The sequence below is a fragment of the Salvelinus alpinus genome, chromosome 36 (assembly GCF_045679555.1).
Source record: "Salvelinus alpinus chromosome 36, SLU_Salpinus.1, whole genome shotgun sequence".
NCBI classification, from domain to species: Eukaryota; Metazoa; Chordata; class Actinopteri; order Salmoniformes; family Salmonidae; genus Salvelinus; species Salvelinus alpinus.
The window spans coordinates 14605502-14630254 of record NC_092121.1 but is presented as its reverse complement, the minus strand read 5'-3'; the positions used below and the strand labels follow the sequence as shown (position 1 = coordinate 14630254).

The 24753-nt window shown below is 43.2% G+C and overlaps 1 long non-coding RNA gene across 1 annotated transcript; it reads left to right on the top strand.

The window, feature by feature from the left end:
- The first annotated feature begins 4249 nt into the window (after positions 1 to 4249).
- Positions 4250 to 21462, top strand: LOC139565491 (uncharacterized). The gene is made up of 3 exons (XR_011672911.1): positions 4250 to 4619; positions 14062 to 14229; positions 20973 to 21462. It is a non-coding gene; the product is annotated as an uncharacterized lncRNA (long non-coding RNA).
- The last annotated feature ends 3291 nt before the right edge of the window (positions 21463 to 24753 follow it).

The following is a 24753-nucleotide window of genomic DNA, read 5'->3' as shown; positions in this document are numbered from 1 at the left end:
GAAGAGGAGGAGGAGGGAAGGATAGTTTTGTGTAGCAGGCGGAGCTACAGTCAAGAGCCCAGCAGCCCTTAGAGACAGTATCACTGTTCTGTCCCACACCACCCTGGAGGGCATGATGCTGCACTCACTTCACCCCACTCACTGTCTGTGTGATGGAAACACAACAGTTTTACAGTTAACATATTGACCCACCCATGGATGAGAATGAGCAGTAGCTGGAAGTAATGTGTGGATTCATCCTCCTCACATTTCCCCAGTGTCTCTGGAAGTTGGCTAAAAGACTTGAGTCACTCTCAGCCAGTGAGTCACTCTGCTGTCCCTACCCCCCACTCTTCCGTCTCTCCCTCCCTCCTCTATCCCAGCCAGCGCTGACACCCAACCCCACAGCAGACGCCCTGCTGATCTATACCATGACATCATCAGCGTGAGCCACCATCAGAGCCTGTGTGAGAGACGGTGACTTGAGGGAATGAGATGCCTCTCTCTGCCTGCTGACTGATGGCAGGATCAGGACCTCAACACACACACACACACACACACACACACACACACACACACACACACACACACACACACACACACACACACACACACACACACACACACACACACACACACACACACACACACAGAGAGAGAGAGACAGAGGGAGAGGGAGAGAGACAGAGGGAGAGGGAGAGAGACAGAGGGAGAGGGAGAGGGAGAACACAGTAAGGTAATGGCCCATGAGCACATGCTGTCAGAGGAATCTCCTTGGTGTGATTAGTTATGTCCTAAAACTGAACATGCATCCACTAAGGACTAGAGATTGTTAAGGTGAAGGCCCACCACATTGGTACTATCAATGCAATACTGTTACAGAATAGGAAAGAGAAAAGGGTACAGGGTACTGCCTTAGTCTTATGTATTTGGTGAAAAGCAAAAGTGTTTGAAGGGATGACAGATGGGAACAAAGGTGCTCTTTTGACTCTGCCACACTGACGACAAACAGTGTCTGTTGTCTGAACTCTGAATGCAGGGGGAAGCATCGGAAGCATCAACCAACCACAGAGCCAGCTGGGGCTCTGCATAGGAACGTCCCTTGTCAGGCTACCAGCCAGTCAGGAAGTGAACTCAGGACAGAGGCCTGAGTTCCTTCCCTCCCTTTCTCTCTTCCTTGAAGTCATCTCTGATCCAATGCAGTTGGATCGGTGTAAACATGGATTGGTTGATATTTCCTTGTCAAGAGACAGCGATAAACTTGCAATGTGAGTCCATACCTCATGCAGTACCTCCAGCCGATCACGGACCAGACAGACTGTCAGGGTCTGTACGGGATCCACTTCCCATCTAGAGTCTGGGCATCTGGAACCAAGTAGTGGTGCTGGAAGCCTGGCCTGCAGTGGGCGCGGAGTGGGTCTGTCTCCCCAGGGGCTGGAGCGCAAGTCTGGCTGGGAATAGTGGGGAGGCTCCTGTGGGAAGCCTGCTCCACAGTTGTAGTCAGAGCCAATGAGAGGAAGAGAGGAGAAGGTGAGCAGCAGCAAGCATCACACCTCATTCTCAACTGAATATTACACGTCTTTGCACCTGTGTGTGTGTGTGTATGTCTTTCAATACAATTTCCTCTGTCATTTCAGCTGGGGGTAAATGTCAAGAAATACTCCATGTAAGATGTTCCTGTATGGGCCCTCTGAAGACATTTCAGGGGAATGGCAGATGGCCAATAGGCTGCCTTATCCCTCTTCAATCTAACCATCCTACATTTGACTATGTGATAGAGCAAACTGAAGTGTTTCTTTGAGTTCAGTCCTCTCTGCTGATTGTGTTCAGAGTGAATGGGCTTGACTTTAAGTTCCCCCCAGAGCAGGTGGCGTCACTGGCAATGAGGCAAAAGGGGCTTTGATTTCTAAGCCAGTGGCTCAGTGCATATTCAAACTAGCTCTTTTGTTTGTGTTGCTCCCAGCCCTGAGTCAGACAGACATGCAAGGAATACAAATCAGACCTTTGACAGGAGCAGTTAACCTGGCTCTAAATATAGCTGCCCTGGCCGGTTCTGGGAGAGATGGAGCACAGGGAAGAGAGGAGGAGAGGAGTGGAGAGGAGGAGACAGAGAGCAGCGTGGAGCTCTCTGTGGGGCTGCTGCTCATTGCTCTCTTTCTCTTTCTCTCTTTGTCTCTCTTCTCTCCCTGAACTAGAATATGGAGGAAAGAGCAAGAGCAGAAACTACATGGAGCAATGACTGATGTGCTGTACTGATGTATCCAGCTCTGTGTGTGTGCAGGGACGTGCACGTGCGTGAGTAAAAGAGAAAAATAGAGTGAAGGAGAGAGGAGGTAATGGGAAGCAGATTGACAAATGAAAGATAGGGAGAGTCTGTTTAATAAAGCAGCAATCTGGAGGGAGCGAGGGAGCGGGAGAGAAGGATAGAAGGAATGAGAAATGTGCTCATTCCAACAGGGATCTGAGGAGACTGCAAAAGAGGAAAGAGAGGGGAGAGGGGGAGAGTCAGACAGAACACAACAGGACGGGCGGGCGGTTAGAGGCATACAGGACTCCTGTTCAGTACTCAGCTGTCCTCGCCTGGCCATTTGGAACTGCACACACCACAATGCCATTGCCTATGCATATTTAGTCTCTTGGGTAGCAGATAAGAGAAGTGGAAATTCTCTTCACCAAAAAGGATAAATATACGTTTTTTAGGCGTAGATTTGAAATAAAACTTTTACTTTTTGCCTTCCATTGTATAGGCAGATTTATTTGAGCCTCTGACAGTTTCACTTCAGAAATACTCATTTGTATCTCTAATAAATTGTGACAAAATACACAATATCAATTGATTGACAGACAAAATCCATTGCTATATTTTTTAAGGGCAGATCTACAGGCCAAATGGGGAGCTGTGAAATAGCCAGATGCATAGAGAGCAGGCTATCCATGGTGCAGGCCTGTGTTATCCCCCAGAGGATGAGGATGGTTTGGGGAGATTTGGTAAGCAGAGATCATAGAATTGAAGCTGTCTGTGTATAAATGCCACATCTGGAAATCCCGCAAGATTAAATTAGAGTGGATACAACCCATCTCTGAGATGTCACTGTCACTCACCACATAGCCTACTGTGTTCCTCAGGCAACATGGAGTGACCACTGCATAGGACTCTGCATGCACTAGCAAGACATATGCACTCATTGCAATGATATACCCATCATAGCCTCATATGTTTTGTATGTTATCCTTTATTAAGAAATGATTGGGAGTTCCATAAGGCAGTGCACAATTGGCCCAGCGTCTTCTGGGTTTGGCCGTCATTGTAAATAAGAATTTGTTCCTAACTGGCTTGCCTACTTAAATAAAAGTTTAATAAACATTTTAACTTTATTAAGATATATTTAAATATTCTTTATTAGTCCTATAATTTGATGTATATGTTTTAAAGTATAGTATACCCAGCATCTAGGTAACAATGTTCTGGCAGCCTTCATTTTATTTGGCCCCCATGTTTTCTGAGCAAAGACTTTTTTTTTTTTTTTACATAGATTGTAAAATCACCAGGAAATCAGGTCAAAGTGATTTGAAATTAGGAAGTCGTTTACCAAATATTCCCACGCATAAATAGAAAGGCATTTGTGATTGTATCCCAACCAAGGTAATCAAGTTTAGATTTTTTTTGTTTTTTTGTCAAATACTGTTTTATCTGTTTTGATTCTTGCTGTCAATTTCCAGTGTAGAAATGATGTATAACTATGTTCAGGCACCCCGACCATACGCTCAAGGAAAAATTGATGATACCTGTTTTATAACCATGTTGTAGCGCAAGGGCGAGGTGGGGAATTTATAACAGAAATGTCGATCAGTCTGCCCTGAATCTAAATTCAGGACCATCTGTAATTTTAAGTTACAGGTAATTAACGCACACCACGGTCATGTTTAGGGCAAAACGGCTCAAAGAGGGAGGTCTCTTAGCAACATGGCACTGGTGTAATTAGTGTCCCTGGTGTGCAGTTTTATAATTCGACCACTTTTCTGAAGGTTACATTTGAATAATTGTCCTTCATTTTTAGCACCATTGTTTAATGTGGTTATTAATACAATGAAGGCAGTTGGCTGATTACAATAAAATGGTAGGCATTAGACTTCACTGGATTATTATTATTATTAGGCTATTATGACACAATCACAGAAGTCCTCACCAGCTCTTTTTGGCACTTATAACTCTCATTATCTTGATCAGTAGGCTATGCATCATGATGATGTGTGAGCGTGGATGTATTTCTCTCCCAATCTCGAGTCGCCTCCGCCGCGCCCCTTTGACCACGTTTGAATCTCAACAATGGGAGGTTAGAAGCGAGATAGAATCAGAGAGAGAGACAGGCATAGAGAAAGAGAGACAGAGTGAGCGAGAGAGAGAGAAATGCAAGAGATAACGAAGGGAAAAGGGTGTAAGCGTGTGGCTTCTGCCTCCCGGATCTTCTTCTTTTTTTTCTAAAAGGGAGAGGCATTGGGATGGAGTATCTAGAGAGCGGGAGAGAGAGAGAGTTGGAGGGGGCGTTTCTCCTGGTTATGATTATCAGATATTTGCAATACATTGTCAACATCGTGTCGTCTACTTGAGTAGGGAAAACTGACAGGACTAAAAACAATTGGTGAGTATATGACATCTGAATGTAATATTTGGTAATGCTTTATATTTCTCCTCTTGCTGACAAAATACCCCAGTGGCTTACAATCACGAAACCCACGAGGATTTATAGATTGGTTGAAATTATCATATTTTTAACCAAACATTCGTGATCAATTGAACTTCATTGATACAGTAAGGAACGGTACTCTTAACTGGTTGCTATGTAGGCTACACGTGATGGCAAATACTTGTTTGGCCATGGTAAAGGATAGCCCTCCATCATCAAGTGGAAAAAGCGCTGAGTGTTTGAAGCGCATCACAAAGCCAACAATGCTATGACTTCTCAAGCTATGTTATTCCATTTTACTTATCTGAAATGTAATTGTTTGATCTCAAATTCCCTTAACAGGACCGACTGTTTTTGTAAAGGCTAGTCTATGCATTCAGAGATAGACCTACGTGACTTGGTAGACTACCTTGTTCTAAATTCGTATTCCTCAATAGACAGCTCGAGATGTCACGAGCGACTTTATGAATGCATGTTGAAAGTGAGGCCTAGTGTATTGCCAATGATTTATTTTTACCATGTCTGTTTGTTTTTACAGTAGATTCAAGTTATTGTTTGTGAATAGAAGTTGATATAGATACAACACTCAATATCCTAAACCTTTGGAAAAAAAGGTTGCCAACTAAAATTAGATATTAAACTATTTTGATCAATAGGCCTACAGTTTAAAGTGTTGCTTGTTTGTGATTTTTCTCTATTGGGCCGCTTTGTTTTTAAAGCTTTGTCATTTGGTTTAAAATAATGCCACAAATGAAACAGGACTATCCATATTGAATATGTGTAGCAGATGGCAACCCAATGCACAATGCAACACACAGATGAATGATATTCATTCACCTAAAACGTAACAGTATATTTAGTCTTAAAGCTAGAATCCTTAATTGCTACATCATTTTTTAAATTTTAAATTAATGATATATACCCATTGCACAGGAGGCTGCTGAGGGGAGGATGGCTCATAATAATGGCCGGAACAGAGCGAATGGAATGGCATTAGACACATGGAAAACACTCATTCCGCTTCAGCCATTACCAAAAGTCTGTCCTCCCCAATTAAGGTGCCACCAGCCTCCTGTGACCCATTGATTTTCGAAGAATGTATTCCTCATGAGCTTCAACTGTATTATGGCCTACCCCATCAGAAACCAAAATATAAGCTTGTTTTACTCCATGTAAACAAACACCGTATAGCAACAAAAACACAAAACATGGTTAAAACCATAATGTTGATATCATGGATGGTCAGCCCTTGCATCCATAGCTCTGACTATGAATTTGAGAGTGGTAACATTTCCCCAGGCCCATCCCTCAACTTTTTACCAAAACTGAGGTGGGGTGGCTGCTTTGTTATTGTTTCAATTAGGTATTCAAGCTTTTAAAGATAGGTATTCAAGCTTTTAAAGAAATAAATATAATTTTTGTTGCTACACGGTTAACGTAATTTCTTTAAAAAGAAAGGGATTGATGTGTCAGTCGTATTCTTCCACAATCTTATTTAGAGTTGAATGATAATCTTTATAAACACTGTAACTATTTGCATTTTTCCTGCATACATTTTTTGGGTTGTGAATTGTCTATATCTCTTGATCACTATTTGTAAGTATCTTGCATTTCAGTCTCTATGTTTTATATTTAAATGAACTTCTTTGAGGCAGGCAAGGTATTTTGTTTCAGTCAATCAATCAATTTTAGCCCATCAATACAACGTCCAAGGTTTATCCTATAGGTTTACCAGCTAGTGAGATACATAATTCAATAATGTGTAAATTATTACTCGAATGTCAGTCATATGAGCTTGGGACACATACTGCCTATAGACTAAATTGGATTGAATTAGCAGCATTTGCAGGGAACATTGTGAGTGTGCGTGTGAGCGTGCAAGTGTGTGTGTTTGCGCATGTGTGTGTATGCATATGCGTGTGGAGTGTGTGAGTGTGTGTGTCAGTTTCAGTGTGCAGTCAGTTTGCCCATAGGCACACCGGCCAGCATGAACTCCCTGAACTCAATCCTTGTCCATTAAATTCATATTGATCAAGGAGCAGAGAGAGACATAGAGTTCCGTCACATCTGTTTTTGGACTGGGCTGTGAGTGTACCTCCTCTAAGGAAGGAGATGAGAACAGAGAGGAATAAAAGAAACCAAGGGAAAATAGAAAAGGAGGGGGAAATTGACAAGTGTGTGTGTGTGTGTGTGTGTGTGTGTGTGTGTGTGTGTGTGTGTGTGTGTGTGTGTGTGTGTGTGTGTGTGTGTGTGTGTGTGTGTGTGTGTGTGTGTGTGTGTGTGTGTGTGTGTGTGTGTGTGTGTGTGTGTGTGTGTGCGTGTGTGTGTGTGTGTTTCTCTAAAAGCCAAACAAGCGAGACATCCATTTAGTAACACAGCACAGATCTTTCTACTGGGAGCTGTCCTTGGTTCTGATCTGTGCTCCAACCCTCCTCCATCCCTTCCACCCCCCGATCTCCCCCCAACATCTCCCATTCCCCCTCCCCCTCTCCCACCCTGCTAATTGACAATCTCAGCCTCTCCATTTGGCAAGCAGTGTGTGTGTGTGGGGGGGCTAGGAATATCCTTAGAGGGCCCTGAACATACTATGTTGGGAAAAGGTTGTATACATAGATTTGCAAATGTTATTGCAGGTGCAGCAAAATGCTTGTGTTCCTAGCTCCAACAATGCAGTAATACCTAGCAATAAATAATGAAAAACCATAATCCTTAAAAAATTATTAAGAAAAAAAATATCAGAACGAGCAATGTCAGAGACAGGAATATATACATATAGTGAGTTTGTGTGTGTGTGTGTGTGTGTGTGTGTGTGTGTGTGTGTGTGTGTGTGTGTGTGTGTGTGTGTGTGTGTGTGTGTGTGTGTGTGTGTGTGTGTGTGTGTGTGTGTGTGTGTGTGTATGTTTATGTATGTATGTATGTATGTATGTATGTATGTATTATATATATATTACTGAACAAAAATATAATCGCAACATAAAACAATTTCAAAGGTTTTACTGAGTTAGAGTTCGTATAAGGAAATCAGTCAATTTAAATAAATTCATTAGGCCCTAATCTATGGATTTCACATGACTGGGCAGGGGTGCAGCCATCGGGGGGCCTGGGAGGGCCACTTGGGAGATAGGCCCACCCACAGGGGAGTCAGGCCCAGTCAATCAGAATGGGGTTTTCTCCACAAAAGGGCTTTATTACAGACAGAAATACTCCTCAGTTTCATCAGCTGTCCGGGTGGCAGGTCTCAGATGATCCCATAGGGGAAGAAGCCAGATGTGGAGGTCCTGGGCTGCCGTGGTTACACGTTGTCTGCGGTTTTGAGGCCGGTTGGACGTACTGCCAAATTCTCAAAAAGGACGTTGGAAGCGGTTTAGGGTAGAGAAATTAACATTACATTCTCTGGCAACAGCTCTGCTGGACCTTCCTGCAGTAAACATTATTAAAGTGACCAGTGTTCAATGACTATGTACATAGGGCATCAGTCTTTAAGGTGCAAGGTAGAACAGTGACTAAGGCTAGTGGTGACTATTTAACAGTATGATGGCCTGGAGACAGAAACTGTTTTTCTGTCTCTCGGTCACAGCATAATTTAGTATTTTTCTTTGGTACTTTTTACCCCTTTTTCTCCCCAATTGGTAGTTGCAGTTTTGTCCCATCGCTGCAACTCCCGTCCGGACTCTGGAGAGGCGAAGGTCGAGAGCCATGCGTCCTCCGAAACACGACCCTGCCAATCCGCACTGCTTCTTGACACACTGCTCGCTTAACCCGGAGGCCAGACGCACCAACGTTTCGGAGGAAATACCGTCCAACTGGCGACCGTGTCAGCGTGCATGCACCCGGCACGCCACAGGAGTCGCTAGAGTGCGATTGGACAAGGACATCCTGGCCGGCCAAACCCTCTCCTAACCCGGACGACGCTGGGCCAATTGTGCGCCACCTCATGGGTCTCACAGTTGCGGCCGGCTGGGACACAGCCCGGGATCGAACCCGGATCTGCATTGATGCCTTTAGCACTGCGATGCAATGCCTTAGACTGCTGCGCCACTTGGGAGGCCGTCTCGGTCCCAGCTTTGATGAACCTGTACTATCTCAGTCTTCTAGATAGTAGCGGGGTAAACAAGCCGTGGCTAGGGTGGTTTAGGTCCTTGATGATCTTCTTGGCCTTACTGTGACACCGGGTGCTGTAGATGTCCTGGAGGGCAGGCAGTTTGCCCCCGGTGATGCGTTGCACTGACCGCAGCACCCTCTGGAGAGCCTGTGGTTACGGACGGTGCAATTGCCGTACCAGGCAGTGACACAGCCCGACAGGATGCTCTCAATGGTGCATCTGTAGAAGTTTGTGAGGGTCTTAGGGGCCGAATTTCTTCAGCCTCCTGAGGTTCAAGAGGCGCTGTTGCGCCTTATTCACCACACTGGCTGTGTGAAGGGAACAATTCAGGTTGTCAGTGATGTCCACGTAGATGAACTTGAAGCTTTAAACCCTCTCCACTGTGGCCCTTTCGATGTGGATGGGGGCGTGCTCTTTGTGCTGTCTCCTGTAGTCCATGATCAGCTCTTCGTTTTGTTGAAGTTGAGGGAGAGATTATTTTCCTGACACCACTCCGCCATGGCTCTCACCTCCTTCCTGTAGGATGTCTCATCGTTTTTGGCCATGCAGTCATGGTTGAACAAGGAGCATGGGGGGGAGCTGAGCACACAACCCTGTGGGGCCCCCGTGTTGAGGGTCAGCGTGGTGGAGGAGTTGTTGCCTACCTTCACCACTTGGCGTAGGCCCGTCGGGAAGTCCAGGACTCAGTGCCCTCCAAGCTTAGTGATGAGCTTGGAGGGCACTATGGTGTTGAACGCTGAGCTGTAGTCGATGAACAGCATTCTTGCATAGGTATTTCTCTTGTCCAGTTGGGATAGGGCAGTGTGCAGTGCAATGGCGGTTGGATCTGTTGGAGCGATATGCTAATTGTAGTGGGTCTAGGGTGTCAGGTAAGGTAGAAGTGATATGGTTCTTACCTTAACTAGCCTCTCAAAGCATTTCATGATGACAGAACTGAGTGCTACAGGGTGATAATAATTTAGTTCAGTTACCTTCACTTTCAAGGGTACAGAAACAATGGTGGACATCTTGAAGAAAGTGGGGACAACAGACTGGGATATGGAGAGATTGAATGTCAGTAAACACTTCAGCCAGCTGGTCTGCACATGCTCTGAGGATGCGGCTTGGGATGTCGTCTGGAGTGGCAGCCTTGCGATAGTTAACATGCTTAAATTACTTATGTTGTCCACTGAGAACGAGAGCACACAGTCCTCGCAAGCACCAGGGGCCCGTGTCAGCGACTCTATTTTGTCTACCTTGAAGCGGGCAAAGAAGGTGTCTGCGATGTGGCTGGGTTTCCCTTTATAATCTGTGATTGTCTGGAGTCCCTGCAACATATGTCTCGTGTCACGAGCCATTGAATTGCGACTCCACATTGTCCCTGTACTGTAATTCTGCCTCTTTGATTGCCTTACGGAGGTTGTAGCTGGTCTGTTGGTACACATCCGTGTTCCCAGTCACGTTGCCATGGTTAAATGCGGTGGTTTGCGTTTTCAGTTTTGCGGGAATGCTGCCATCTATCCACGGTTTTTGGTCTGGATAAGTTCTAATCGTCAGTGGGAATAACATCCTCTATGCACTTCCTGAAGAAACCCGTCAGCGAGTCAGTGTACACGTTGATACTATTCTCAGAGGCGACCCGGAACATTTCCCAGTCTGCGTGAAAAAAAGAGCATAGAATCCGATTGGTCTGGCCAACGTTGAACAGTCCTTACCACAGGAGATTCCTGTTTAAGTTTGTGCCTATAGGTGGGGAGGAGCAGAATGGAGGCGTGATCTGATTTGCCGAAGCGAGGGCGGGGGAAGGGCCTTGCCGCCGTCCTCATAGGGATAGTAACAATGATCCAGGGTCTGTGTTGCGCGTGCAGCACAGGATTTCATTTATTAAAGTTCCCAGCTAATCTAAATGCGCCCTCAGGATATATGGTTTGCACAGTCCAGTGTAGTTTGTTGAGAGCCGTCTCTTCTGTGTCGGCTTGGGGGGGGGGGGGGTGTAAGTATACACGGCAGTGACAATGACCAATTATTTTTGGAGGTAAATGCGGCCGGCATTTGATGGTTAGGTATTCCAGATCGGGAGAACGAATCCCTGATGTCTCTCTGGAAGGAGATCCTCGCCCTGAGCTTGTCTCCCTTTTATTGTCCAGTTTATTGTCCAACAATATACTCAGAAGCAGTGGATGGTATGCACGCCGTCTGAGTCTGACTAGGGCCCCACTCCTGACTAGAGCCCCATTCTTCTTTGGCCTCAACATTTTGGTGCAGCACCCAGGATCAATTGCTCCTGTCTCGGGAAGTTCAAACAAAGGATCCAGGTTTCTGCTCAAATTTCTGGTGAGTGACTGCCGATCTAATATCCCAAAGTTATTTCCGGCTGTAGGTAATAATAAAATAAACGTTCTGAGCAAATAATGTAAGAAGAAAACATTGCAACGTTGTCTAGGAGCTAGAAACAGGGCTACCGTATCTGTCGACACCATCTTCTCATGTGAAAATAAAACATCTGTGTGGTATTTTGGCTCCCCTTAGTATTGTAAAACATACATTGACATCTGTTTGATAATTGTCTTCCCTGGGTCCTCGGCTTGGGTCATGCTAAATGCCGATTTGGTGGAGAGGAAAACAAAGGTGTGTTATTGTGCGTTTAAACTGATGGGGGAAGGGCCGCTAGGTTGACAAATCATTTTTGTATTGGTAAAGGCTCCACATGTTTCATATTTGCATACATATAGCACTATACTATTCATTGGTCACATTGGTCAACAGTTATTCTACTTCTTTACAAAGAAAAATCACTGTTGGTAGTCATATAAGAGACTACCCACTGGGCACACACTGGTTGAATCAATGTTGTTTCCACATAATTTCAATGAAATTATGTTGAACTAACGTGGAATAGATGTTAAATTGACGTCTGTGCCCAGCGGGTATTGAATACTATCATACTGCCAAGCTAGCTTGTTACAGCCTTTCCACCATAGCCTCTGAGCATTCTGTATGTTGTGTGGTGATTTGAGACAGAGACCCAGAAGCCATATTAGCAGCTTCCGCAATTTGTTAGGAGCTTTAGAGGGGAGCGGCCGTTAAATTGCATAGATAAATATGGTGAATAATTGATGTGATGCGTAGTGGGGATCTGGTTTGGAGTGGCACTGATGCTCCTGGAATCTTTGGTTCAGGGCTACAGTACTAGCTAGATCCCATTGGGGTTTAGGATATGGGAGAAGGCCCCTCTCCATCCTTCCCTGTAATTCACTCTCCTGTGTGAGAGCCTAAGGCAGTTTTAAAGAGGGAGTGGAGCTAAAAAGACAGCTTTGGATTTCAGGCCTTGGAACCACAAGGATGCTATCAGACTCCTACCAAAATCCTCCCATTTAAACCCTTTCAGGGCTTTCTGTCTTCCTTCTTTCACTCCTCCTCCAACCGTGTGGTATGTCACATGCAGAGGTGTTTACAATAATAGAGCTGGATTCATTCCTTTCATGTGCTCGCCATTTAGCAGAGACGTGCAGAGCGGTGTTTTCTGGGTTTGATTCCAACCCCTTGAGGAAGCAAGGGCATGAGGATGTGAAGTCTCCTTATCTCCACTGACAGCCAATCACAGCTCATAACGCCAGTCCAAAGCCAGGCGATAGCAGGCCCTTTAAGTTTACAGTCTGCCTGTCCCAATAAACATATCTCTCACTCACTCCCTGCTCCCTCCTTTACGTTCTCTCTCTTTTTCTCTCTCTCTCTCTCTCTCTCTCTCTCTCTCTCTCTCTCTCTCTCTCTCTCTCTCTCCGTTTCTCATGTTTTCTGCATGGGGGCCTGGGCTCACGGGGCTGCAGGGGCAGCACACTCCTTCAGATGTGTGTGTGACTGTGGCTCTCACTGATAAACGCAGGAACAGGGATGGCAAGCCTCACAGCTTACACTCAGCCAGGGGCCGGGAATTCAAAAACTGCCAACTTTATTTTACACTGGTGTGGTGTGACAAGGTGACGTGAGCTTGCAGTTACATCACGTTCAGCTGGCCTTTCACTCACCCCACACTGTGGGATATGGACTAGATGTCAGATATGGACTAGATGTCAGATATGGACTAGATATGGGAGAATTACTGTATTGTAATACTATTACAGGCATAGATACAGGAGATATAGACATATAGAAGACATAGATACAGGAGATATAGACATATAGAAGACATAGATACAGGAGATATAGACATATAGAAGACATAGATACAGGAGATATAGACATATAGAAGACATAGATACAGGAGATATAGACATATAGAAGACATAGATACAAGTGATATAGACATATAGAAGACATAGATACAGGAGATATATACATATAGAAGACATAGATACAGGACATATAGACATATAGAAGACATTGATACAGGACATATAGACATATAGAAGACATAGATACAGGACATATTGACATATAGAAGACATAGATACAGGACATATAGACATATAGAAGACATTGATACAGGACATATAGACATATAGAAGACATAGATACAGGACATATAGACATATAGAAGACATAGATACAGGAGATATAGACATATAGAAGACATTGATACAGGAGATATAGACATATAGAAGACATAGATACAGGACATATAGACATATAGAAGACATAGATACAGGAGATATAGACATATAGAAGACATTGATACAGGAGATATAGACATATAGAAGACATAGATAGGGGAGACTTATTCATTCATTGACTGTTAATTCCATATTACTACTCCAAACTGAAAGACGATTCTTCCTTTGCAAGTTGTTTTTCTTTTTTTCTCTAGGACCTGGACAATGTTAGCGGTAAATGAACCCCCGCCCACCCTCCATCTCTCTTCCACTGTAATGAAGCATGGATAGGGGGATGGGGAGAGGAAAGAGAGGAGAGAAGATGGAGGGGAGGAGGTGGCCGGAACGTTTGCTCCCGTCTCGACCACGGGTATTCTTGGGTTGATAATACAGATGTCGATGTTATTGCTTGAGAATACGCGTAGCTGAGTGGAAGCCATTTTCCTCAACCAACCTTTCCTTCTGGAGTCATATAGACATACAGGAGCAACATCCTCCTCCAAAGATCAATCTTCACTTTTGTACTATCAATTGTTTTAAATGTTCTACATTATATGTACCCTCAGTGTTGATCCAAGCAGGCTCAACGCTGCCCAAAACTCTCTCTCTCTGAGCTGTGTTGTGACCGGTACCTTGAGCCCCAACCAGACATCCTCTTCAGAAGGTAAGCGCCTCCCAGCCATATATCACATCCCTTTTTTGCTCTGATTATTCCTCCGCTTGACAGATGCCCTTATCAGAGGCAGTGCGTGGTGAATGGGGAATCCAATAAGAGTTTGTGAGGAAGTGGGCCTGGGCGACACCACACCACACATCAGAGGTCCAGCAGCAGCTCCTGTGGCTCGTGGCGAATAAGGTCACAGCCAAAGAGCAAATCCAATATCCAGACGGGCAGGTAGGAGCATGAACTGAATGCATTAGAGCACAAAGATAAATCTCAGCCTGGACGCTGTTTTCCAGGCTGGCTGGAGGTGGTACAGGGACAGTCAGACGGGCAGGTTGAGGCAGGGCAACAGGGAAGGACAGTCTAGGCTGAATGGTGTGGGAGATTTAACAAGCATTCCAACCAAAGATGTGTGTGTGAACTGGTCTATTTGTGATACAGTGATCTTGGTTAAACTACCTTTTTGTAACACACATCCAAATGTAGACATTTGACAAAACAGTATCATTGCCTTGCAAAGGTATTAGATTTTTTTCACATTTTGTTGTGTTACAAAGTGGGATTAAAATGGATTAAATTGTCATTTTTTTGTCAACAATCTACACAAAATATTCTGTAATGTCAAAGTGGAAGAACATGTATTTTTTTATACAAAACATTATAACTAAAGTATAGTTGTTGCGTAAGTTTTCAGCCCATTTGTTTAGGAAAGCCTTAGTTAAATCACATAAAAAAAGTTGCATGGACTCACTCTGTGTGAAATAATAGGGGTTGACATGATTTTTAAATGACTGACCTTTCCTCTGTCCCCCATACATACAACATCTGGAAGGTGCCTCAGTCAAGTATTGAATTTCAAGCACAGATTCAACTGCAAAGACCAGGGAGCTTTTCACATTTTTATAAAAAACAAATTAGACATTGAATGTCTCTTTAAGTTTGGTAAAGTTAATAATTATGCTCTGGATGATGTATTAAACCACCCAGACACCTCAAAGAACTAGTCATCCTTCTGAACTGAGCTGCAGGATGTTGCTCAAGGATGTTACCTTGAGGCCATTGGGGATTTTAAAACAGCTACAGAGTTCAATGGCTGTAATGGGAGAGAACTGAGGATGGATCAACAACATTGTAGTGACTCCACAATAATGGCCTAAATGACAGAATAAAAAGAAAAACACAAATATACAATATATTCCAAAATGTGCATCTTGTATGAAACAAGGCACAAAAGTAATACTGCAACAAAAAACACAGCAAAGAAATACACTTTTTGGCCTTAATGCAAAGCCCTATGTTTGGGGCAAATCCAACACAACACATCACTAAGTAACTGCCTCCTTATTTTCAAGCATGGTACTGGGGAGTTTTTAAGGATAAAAATAAGTGGGATAGGGCTAAACACAGGCAAAATCCTAGAGCAAAATCCGCTTCAGGAATTCACTTTTCAGCAGGGCAATAACCTAGAACATAAGGCCAAATCTACACTGGAGTTGCTTGCCAAGAAGACAGTGAATGTTTTTAAGTGGCCAAGTTACAGTTTTGACTTAAATCTGCTTGAAATACTATGGCAAGACTTGAAAATTGTTGTCAAGCTATGATCCCCAACATCTTGACAGAGCTTGAAGAATGTTAAATAGAATAATAGGCAAATATTGCACAATCCAGATGTACAAAACTCTTAGAGACTTACCCAAGAAGACTCACAGCTGTTATTGCTGCCAAAGGTGTTTCTAACATGTATGACATCAGGGAGTTGAATACTTATGTAACGACTATATTTAATTTATAACATTTGTATTCATCTTACATTGTTTATACATTTTTTCAATCTTCCACTTTGACATTAGAGTTTATGTAGATTGTTGACAAAAAAAATGACAATTAAATCAATTTTAATCCCACTTTGTTGCATAATAAAATGTGAAGAAATCGAAGGGGTCTGAAAACTTTTGCCAGGCACTGTACCTGTACATTCATTTTCTGTTCCATTGTTTTATTAATACTTCCACTTGTTTTAACTGCACCTGTACGTGGACAAGCAGAAGAGAACTAGTGGGGTTGTGTAAGGTGGTCAAATTAATAACGTCCCACCGTGGTGGATTTTATTTTAGTGTTTTTTTAATAGGGTGTAATAAGATTATGTAAATCCCTTGATTTCACAGTGGGAGGAGTCTGGGTCTCATCCATGTAAAGGGTCTTTGACAGCGTCTCTGTACTAAACACTGGAGACACTCAGCCAAGAGGATTCTCCACAGCAGCCCCTCGAGACAGCACTGACACGAGCTCCTCTCTCTCAGGGTGGTGTGTGTGTGTGTGTGTGTGTGTGTGTGTGTGTGTGTGTGTGTGTGTGTGTGTGTGTGTGTGTGTGTGTGTGTGTGTGCGTGCGTGCGTGCGTGCGTGCGTGCGTGCGTGTGTGTGTGTTCGCGTGCACGTGTGATAGACAGTTGGCCTAAGGTTAGCACAAGCCTCCAGACTCTTTATTCCAGTCTCTTCCTCCATTCTTTAATTAATGATAGAACTTGATCTCTAAGCCCCTGCTCATTAACCATTTTAATAACTTAATTTGTCCCTAATAAACCAAATTCCATGTTGACCCTATGTAATGGAAAGCTAGAAAGTTAACTACAGACTTGGCGGGTAAGATGCCCAAGATTTGGGTTTGTTTACTTAATTACATACAGTACTGTATGTATTCAGGTTATCAATAAATGCTAAAGAGATTGAACACACTGTTATTCCCTCCACTCCCATGGTCTTGCACTCAGCAATGTCATATTTACAATTTTTCTATTTTCTATTTTTATACCAACTGACCATGTTAATTTTCTGTGCATCTTGCATGCGCTTGACACTAGCATATCACTAATGAGATCTACCGTGTCTACATCTGTGATGAAGCTGGTATGCTACTGTATATTGTTCACAATGCGCAACTACAACAACACCGGACAAGTCTCACTGCAGCCTGTCTCTCTGTACACTTCTCCTAATAACCATCCCAGTGAGCAAACAGAACGGAGACTTCAGACTGGGAATAAATAAGGAGGTCTTGGATTTGCTGGGTGGGGATAGCTGTAATTTCCCTTGGATGGGTCACTCCATTACAATTACCCTGTAATATTTATCTAGACAAACAAAAGGCTGTGTGCGGGAGCAGCCGGCCACAGGGAGGAAATCACTGTGCAATAAGAGCCCTCTCATTAGGACCCTGTCTTTATCATGGAGGAGCTCTTATGAGATGTGGCAGATTAGAGGCGGGAACAGAAGGCCAGGAGAGCGCCATGGAGATTATGATCGTTATTGCAATGATCATCATTATTTGTCATCCAACGACACGCACGTTTGCACCTGTGGTAAATGTAAATGTAACTAACCGTGTGTGTGGGCTGTGAGTGTGTGTGTGTGTGTGTGTGTGTGTGTGTGTGTGTGTGTGTGTGTGTGTGTGTGTGTGTGTGTGTGTGTGTGTGTGTGTGTGAGAGAGAGAGAGAGAGAGAGAGAGAGAGAGAAAGAGAGTGGAAGAGAAAAAAGAGTTTGCATCCTTTTATGTGTGTGCATGCATGTGTGCGAGAGTGATTGGATGCATTTAGAATGAAGAAATAGATAAAGATAGAATTAAATAAATAAGATGCAATCACATGCATTGCTCTTGGTGCCTGGCAACCGGATCTCTTGGTTGTCATGGCAACAGTTTCTACCGAATGTGAGGTGATTGGCAACCATGCCAACGAGGAGGGAATAACATTTGACCCCTCCTGCTGACGAGGAGAGGTGGGGGGCAGAGGGGAGCTGAGAGAGAGAGAGGGGGGATGGAAAAGAGTAGGCCAAATAATATAGATATTCATCCTCTGAAACCTCTTCTTTCACACTCCTCCTTCTCAACCTCTCCCCTCTAGCACCAGCACACTACACTACCACAGATACTAACACACACACACTCCTGCTGCTCGCCTGCACACACACACATTCACACAAGCCCAAACTCACACTCTCTCACTCACTCTATCACACCCCCACCTACAGACACACAAACACGTACAGTATCTACTCAACAGAATCTCTCACACATGCATACTCAGCAGACCTGTATTCATCAGCAAGGCATTGTTTTGCTCCTGAAGCTATGTGAAACAGAAGGCAGTGTGAAATCATTATGTGAGCTGCTCTGCCAAGAGGAGGGCCTCTCTCTTCCCTCTCCATCTCTCTATCTCTATCCTTGTTCTTCACTCTATATCTCTCTTTCTCTTTATCTCTCCCCTCTTTCCTCTGTCTGCATGGCTAAACTAATAAGTGAGTGATTAATGGTCTGCTAATTGCTGTGTAATCTCCGTTAATTAGCGTTGAGATTTTTCAGTGGCTGAGTGCAGTGAGAGACAGATCTAGAGTTACTGACAGTTGTACCCACAGACAGACACACAGAAATACAGACAGAGAGGGATACAGACAGAGAGGGAGAGGAGAGAGAGAGAGCAGGGGGAGACAGACCATGGGACAGATGAGTGAGTAATTTGATAATGTATACAGTATTTGCTTGTTGGTTCCGAACCCTCATGAATATGTTCTTTATTCCTGGATAGAGTTTCCTCTTTGTTCACTGGTTATTCAACCAAGAAGGGCAGAATATAGCACAGCAGTATGTCAGTCAGGTCAAACCTGCACATTCACCAGATACAGATCAAATGAATTAAAGTGCATAAACAGTACACAATGTCTGTTCACGATTCTCATTTAGACTGTAAACCAAACACTGGCAGTGCTTTTGAACTCTACACCTGACCCACATGCACCACAGTGTCTGGACTGGAGTATCTGCAGGTGTTTTGCACCAGTGTTTAGACTAGTAGATGTAGCTAGAGCCCCAGGGATGTAAAGTAGCCTCTGGGAGTTGGGCTCCAGGTAAAGCCAGGTTGACAGGTGTGTGGGTGTCTTCAGGATGGAGAGCAGCCATCTCAGGCCAGATGTGCTGCTCCACAGATGTGTCAGTGAGAGTCATAACAGACCAGAGCCCAGCTGCTTAGTGAACACATTGCGCCTCGTCTGATGGCTGCCCTTAAACTGGGCATGGCAGGCTTTGTGGTAGACGGTAAACAGGGTTAAGTTCTGCTTGACATTCATCAAGGCAAATGTATGGGCTGAGATGATGTTTGTGGTCATTGTGTGTGTGTCTGTGTCTATGTGACCTGTGTGCAATATTTGTGCTTCATGCTTTATATGAATGTGTGCTCTGCTTGGTTGTGTGTATGTGCATGTTTCTGTTAGTTGTGTGTGTGTAGGTGTTGCATGGAATAGATTGTGCATGGCACAGTACAATTTATGGCACCTTCTACCGCCCTCCCTTTCAGACGCCTCCACACACGCCCCCACACACAGAGACCTGGCAAAATCTGTACTGCTACACATCTCATTCCAACTGTTTTACATTAATAGCAGAATATTACATAATGTTGCATGAACTGAATATACACACAGAATGTATTCCTTTGGGATGAGGACAAAGAGAGCAAAGGAGTTTGGTAAACATGGTTTATAATTATAACTTACATCATGAAATATTGGTGCTCATAATGCCGAATTTCACAACCACAGGAGTCATTGACGACAATAAACACCTCGACTCCCTTCAGAGCTGCTGCCTGTTACTGTAAGATAACTATGAGGCCATCTTGTGTTCCTCACCGGTACGACAAGGCCTTCACATATTTTGAAAGCTTTGTCTCGTTTTGGCCTTTGAACTTTCTTTTTTAATATAAATTACAAAAGTAATACGGTAATTTAGCATACAATTAGCATACATGTTCTTTATATACAGATTTTGTGGACATTTTACTCACAATCTTGGGCTTGTCAGCACTAAGCCCCAGGTCCAAACAACTGGGCCACTTTACTAAAACTGCTAATCTAATGTCATTATGGATGAAGTCAGCATGTTCCAGGTTAGTTTGTCCTCATTAAAATTATATAATTGTTTCCATTTTTCTTTTACAAGTGAATTGGTACTTGCAATAAACTAAGGCTACTGATTAGCACCACAATGAGCTAATTAAACATACATAAGCTACTAACAGAACCTTTTGTATTCAGACAGTAGGCTAACGCAACTGAACATGGAGTTTGGTGTTGCATTGCTCACAAGTGACCCTTCCATTGTCTTTTCTGAACCACACACAAATCAGCTTCTTGACAAATGGCCATAAGAGAAAGCAGTGTTACCCATCATTCTCTTATTTTGGCTTGGTTGTTTTGTAAGTCCGTTTTTTCTCATTTGTGATATATCGAGACAGTTATTTTAGAGCTATTATTATTTATATGTATTGTTATCTGAGTTTGTTGGCAATGGGCATGTAATAATGTGTGCATGCGTGTGTGTTTGAACTCTCCCTCTTCCTTCACACCTGCATAACCTGCATTTATTGTCACACATCCAGACACAATTGACACAGTTGCCTTCCCACGGATCATTATGCACTAACAAATCTTTAAAAAATTCCCTCATGTTACCTAATTATACCCATTAAATGACCACTGACATTATGTAGTTATTTTCAATCAGCCACTAGACTTATTCAGCCATAAGCCACTGACTTATTTTACTCCTTTCCTCCCATCTCCTTTCATTCAGCCACATTGAATACCCACTAACTTTCTCTCACATAATTGAGTACCGTCTTCTCGCAAGATTGTGTCTATTGCAGAGGGATTTCATGGATCATCAATTCTGTCTATACTGGGCAAAATAACCTGTCTCTTAGTCTCTACAGTACATATGATGCTCGTTGAACTATAATTTAATGACATAAAGTACTTTAGCTGGGAGGGGCCTTTTCTTTCTCAGCTGCTAACCTCCTCCTCTAGATGATCTTCCGAAAATCCAATCAAGTCCCAAACAGCTGTTTCCTCAGGCCACGGCCAAGGCTATGTATGTCTGTGTTTCTGTCATAGTTTTGACTCTCATCTCCTTTCTTATTTTTCCTCAGAAACATGTTCTCCTCAGCCTGCCGATCGACGACCTTCTCCTGGGCTGGATGACAACTATCCAGGACCTCCATCCTCTTTGCCAGTGACATCACACAATCCACTCTCTATTCCCTATGCTTCCCCTGAACTTGACAGTGGTTCACTGTTCCTGTTGGCACACGCCCAAAGATTCAGATAGTATCTTGAAATCTACTCTGCCCTCCAGCTAGTAGTGCTTAAGATTCTTTGCTTATCATTACTGAGGAGGACACCCACAATTGGCACAGCAGTAAGGTGACACATTCACTGGAGAATTTTGCTAGCATGAGCCTAGAATAGCTTCCTTAAAATAGCTACTCTCATACACATATCATAATCATGATCTAATGGATTTAATTACGTTAAAGAAATGTATGTTGCGAAAATAAGAGTGACAATGTGTTTAAAGAATGTGTTACTGGCAATTTGAGTTTGATTTTGTCAGAAATTAAATCTGTTTGACAGCCTTGATTGTGGTAGACACAGCAACCTCCCATCATGCACCAGGAGAAAATGATAAGAATGGTTTTGACTAGATGATATACAGCTACGGATGAAAGTGACTTTTTTGTAGCAGGTTAGTAGAATTTAAGCTGCAGGTTAAGAGAATTAACTTAGAAGGTTAGGATAATTAGATGAAGGTTATGATAAGGATTAGGGTTAGCTAAAATGCTCTCCTAACCTGTTACAAAAAGTGACTTCCATCCATACCTGTAGCCTATCTAGTCACAACTGATAAGAATTGACCTGTTAATACCACTGCTTAGTGCTGATAGAAACATGGTAAGACAACCAGGCAGCACTTTGTTGTCAATTATCTGCCAGTTATTCTACAGGCTATGTTCACAGAGCAGGCATTCTGCATTTTAAATATAATTATAAAAACACATGCCCAGTAGAGACATCTGTGGTATGACCAAAGGTCAATGTGGCAATCTGAGGAATTCACATAATTTAGCTAAAAGCAGCCTTTATGGAATAAGTGGCTACATGTTAGAGGCCTACCATAAGGATTTCCTTTAACTTTCTCTAGGCATACCGATAACAGTGGGCATGGCGAAGCACTGCCTTCACACAGTTTTTGTAGGGCAAGTTTTGAATGTTGCCTGCACTCATGACCATGAAACCTCAGGAAGGGAAACAGTATTTCCCTTAAATTTTTATCTGAACGTCAATAAAACACGTGCTACTGTGTGCAATATTTCACGATCAATAAAGTGTTAGATAACAAAAATAGCATTTGTAAAAATTCTATAACTGTTTTTACAATCCTGAAGTAGTTTTCATTTCATATTTCCATTGCATGTGATTTTTATTTATTTATTTATTTAACCTTTATTTAACCAGGTAGGCAAATTGAGAACACGTTCTCATTTACAATTGCGACCTGGCCAAGATAAAGCAAAGCAGTTTGACACATACAACAACACATAGTTACACATGGAGTAAAACAAACATATAGTCAATAATACAGTGAAAAAAATAAGTCTATATACAATGTGAGCAAGTGAGGTGAGATAAGGGAGGTGAAGGCAAACAAATTTATGTATAAATAAATAAAAATATAAAAAGGCCATGGAGGTGAAGTGAATACAACACAGCAAGTAAAATAAAAACTAAAAAACACTGGAATGGTTGGTTTGCAGTGGAAGAAAGCGCAAAGTAGAGACAGAAATAATGGGGTGCAAAGGAGCAAAATAAATAAATAAATACAGTAGGTAAAGAGGTAGTTGTTTGGGCTAAATTATAGATGGGCTATGTACAGGTGCAGTAATCTATGAGCTGCTCTGACAGCTGGTGCTTAAAGCTAGTGAGGGAGATAAGTGTTTCCAGTTTCAGAGATTTTTGTAGTTCGTTCCAGTCATTGGCAGCAGAGAACTGGAAGGAGAGGCGTCCAAAGGAAGAATTGGTTTTGGGGGTGACTAGAGAGATATACCTGCTGGAGCGCGTGCTACAGGTAGGTGCTGCTATGGTGACCAGCGAGCTGAGATAAGGGGGGACTTTACCTAGCAGGGTCTTGTAGATGACCTGGAACCAGTGGGTTTGGCGACGAGTATGAAGCGAGGGCCAGCCAACGAGAGTGTACAGGTCGCAGTGGTGGGTAGTATATGGGGCTTTGGTGACAAAACGGATGGCACTGTGATAGACTGCATCCAATTTATTGAGTAGGGTTTTGGAGGCTATTTTGTAAATGACATCACCGAAGTCGAGGATTGGTAGGATGGTCAGTTTTACAAGGGTATGTTTGGCAGCATGAGTAAAGGATGCTTTGTTGCGGAATAGGAAGCCAATTCTAGATTTGACTTTGGATTGGAGATGTTTGATGTGAGTCTGGAAGGAGAGTTTACAGTCTAACCAGACACCTAGGTATTTGTAGTTGTCCACATATTCTAAGTCAGAGCCGTCCAGAGTAGTGATGTTGGACAGGCGGGCAGGTGCAGGCAGCGATCGGTTGAAGAGCATGCATTTAGTTTTACTTGTATTTAAGAGCAATTGGAGGCCACGGAAGGAGAGTTGTATGGCATTGAAGCTCGCCTGGAGGGTTGTTAACACAGTGTCAAAAGAAGGGCCAGAAGTATACAGAATAGTGTCGTCTGCGTAGAGGTGGATCAGAGAATCACCAGCAGCAAGAGCGACATCATTGATGTATACAGAGAAGAGAGTCGGTCCAAGAATTGAACCCTGTGGCACCCCCATAGAGACTGCCAGAGGCCCGGACAACAGACCCTCCGATTTGACACACTGAACTCGATCAGAGAAGTAGTTGGTGAACCAGGCGAGGCAATCATTAGAGAAACCAAGGCTGTCGAGTCTGCCGATGAGGATGTGGTGATTGACAGAGTCAAAAGCCTTGGCCAGGTCAATGAATACGGCTGCACAGTATTGTTTCCTATCGATGGCGATAGGATGGCGATGATTGCATTATGTCTACCAAGGATGTGATTGTTTGGAAGAATGAGTGGTGTTTAATCTGTTCTGATTAGCAGTTCATGTTTGGTTAATCTTTGAAGCCCTTGATTGTTAGCGATAGGATTTCTTTCACCGGTGTCATCTGTCTCCATCCACTCTTTCAGCACTTCACTCTCTTTGCCACTGGATCTCTAGCCCAGGGCCTTCTATTTACAAGAAGGCTCTAATCTAGTTTATAATCAATGCCAAATACCTAAGTGTCAACACGGGAAGTGCAGGGAACACAGGATGTTATGGCACCTTAATTGGGGAGGACGGGTTTGTGGTAATGGCTGGAGCGGAATGATTGGAATGATATCAAATACATCAATCACATGGTTTCCAGGTGTTTGATGTCATTCCATTTGCGCCATTCCTGGCATTATTATGAGCCGTCCTCCCCTTAGCAGCCTCCTGTGCTGGGGAAACCAGACAGACAACCTTGACTCAGGAGGATGACTCAGTAGGTGACAGCACAGAACCATACAATTACAGAAATAACCACTCCTTTCAAAATACATTGGATTCATAATAACTCTGTCTGTAAAACCCTTTCAGTTTCAAATTATAATAAGTAAAATACACATATGGAAATGTGCTCATGTAAAAAATGTAGCCTTGATTTAATTAGCCTATGGCGAGTGTAAAAATATGACCTAACTATTTGTGGTGTGTTATTCAATAGCTTGTCAAGCTGCCTGCAGTTCTTCGTGTTTTAGTTGTGGACATCATACAAATGCAGGTTTCGTCATAGCAACGATGCTAACTAAGCCTTTGCATGTTTTTTGGTAGTGGTATCAGCTGTTCCATGTC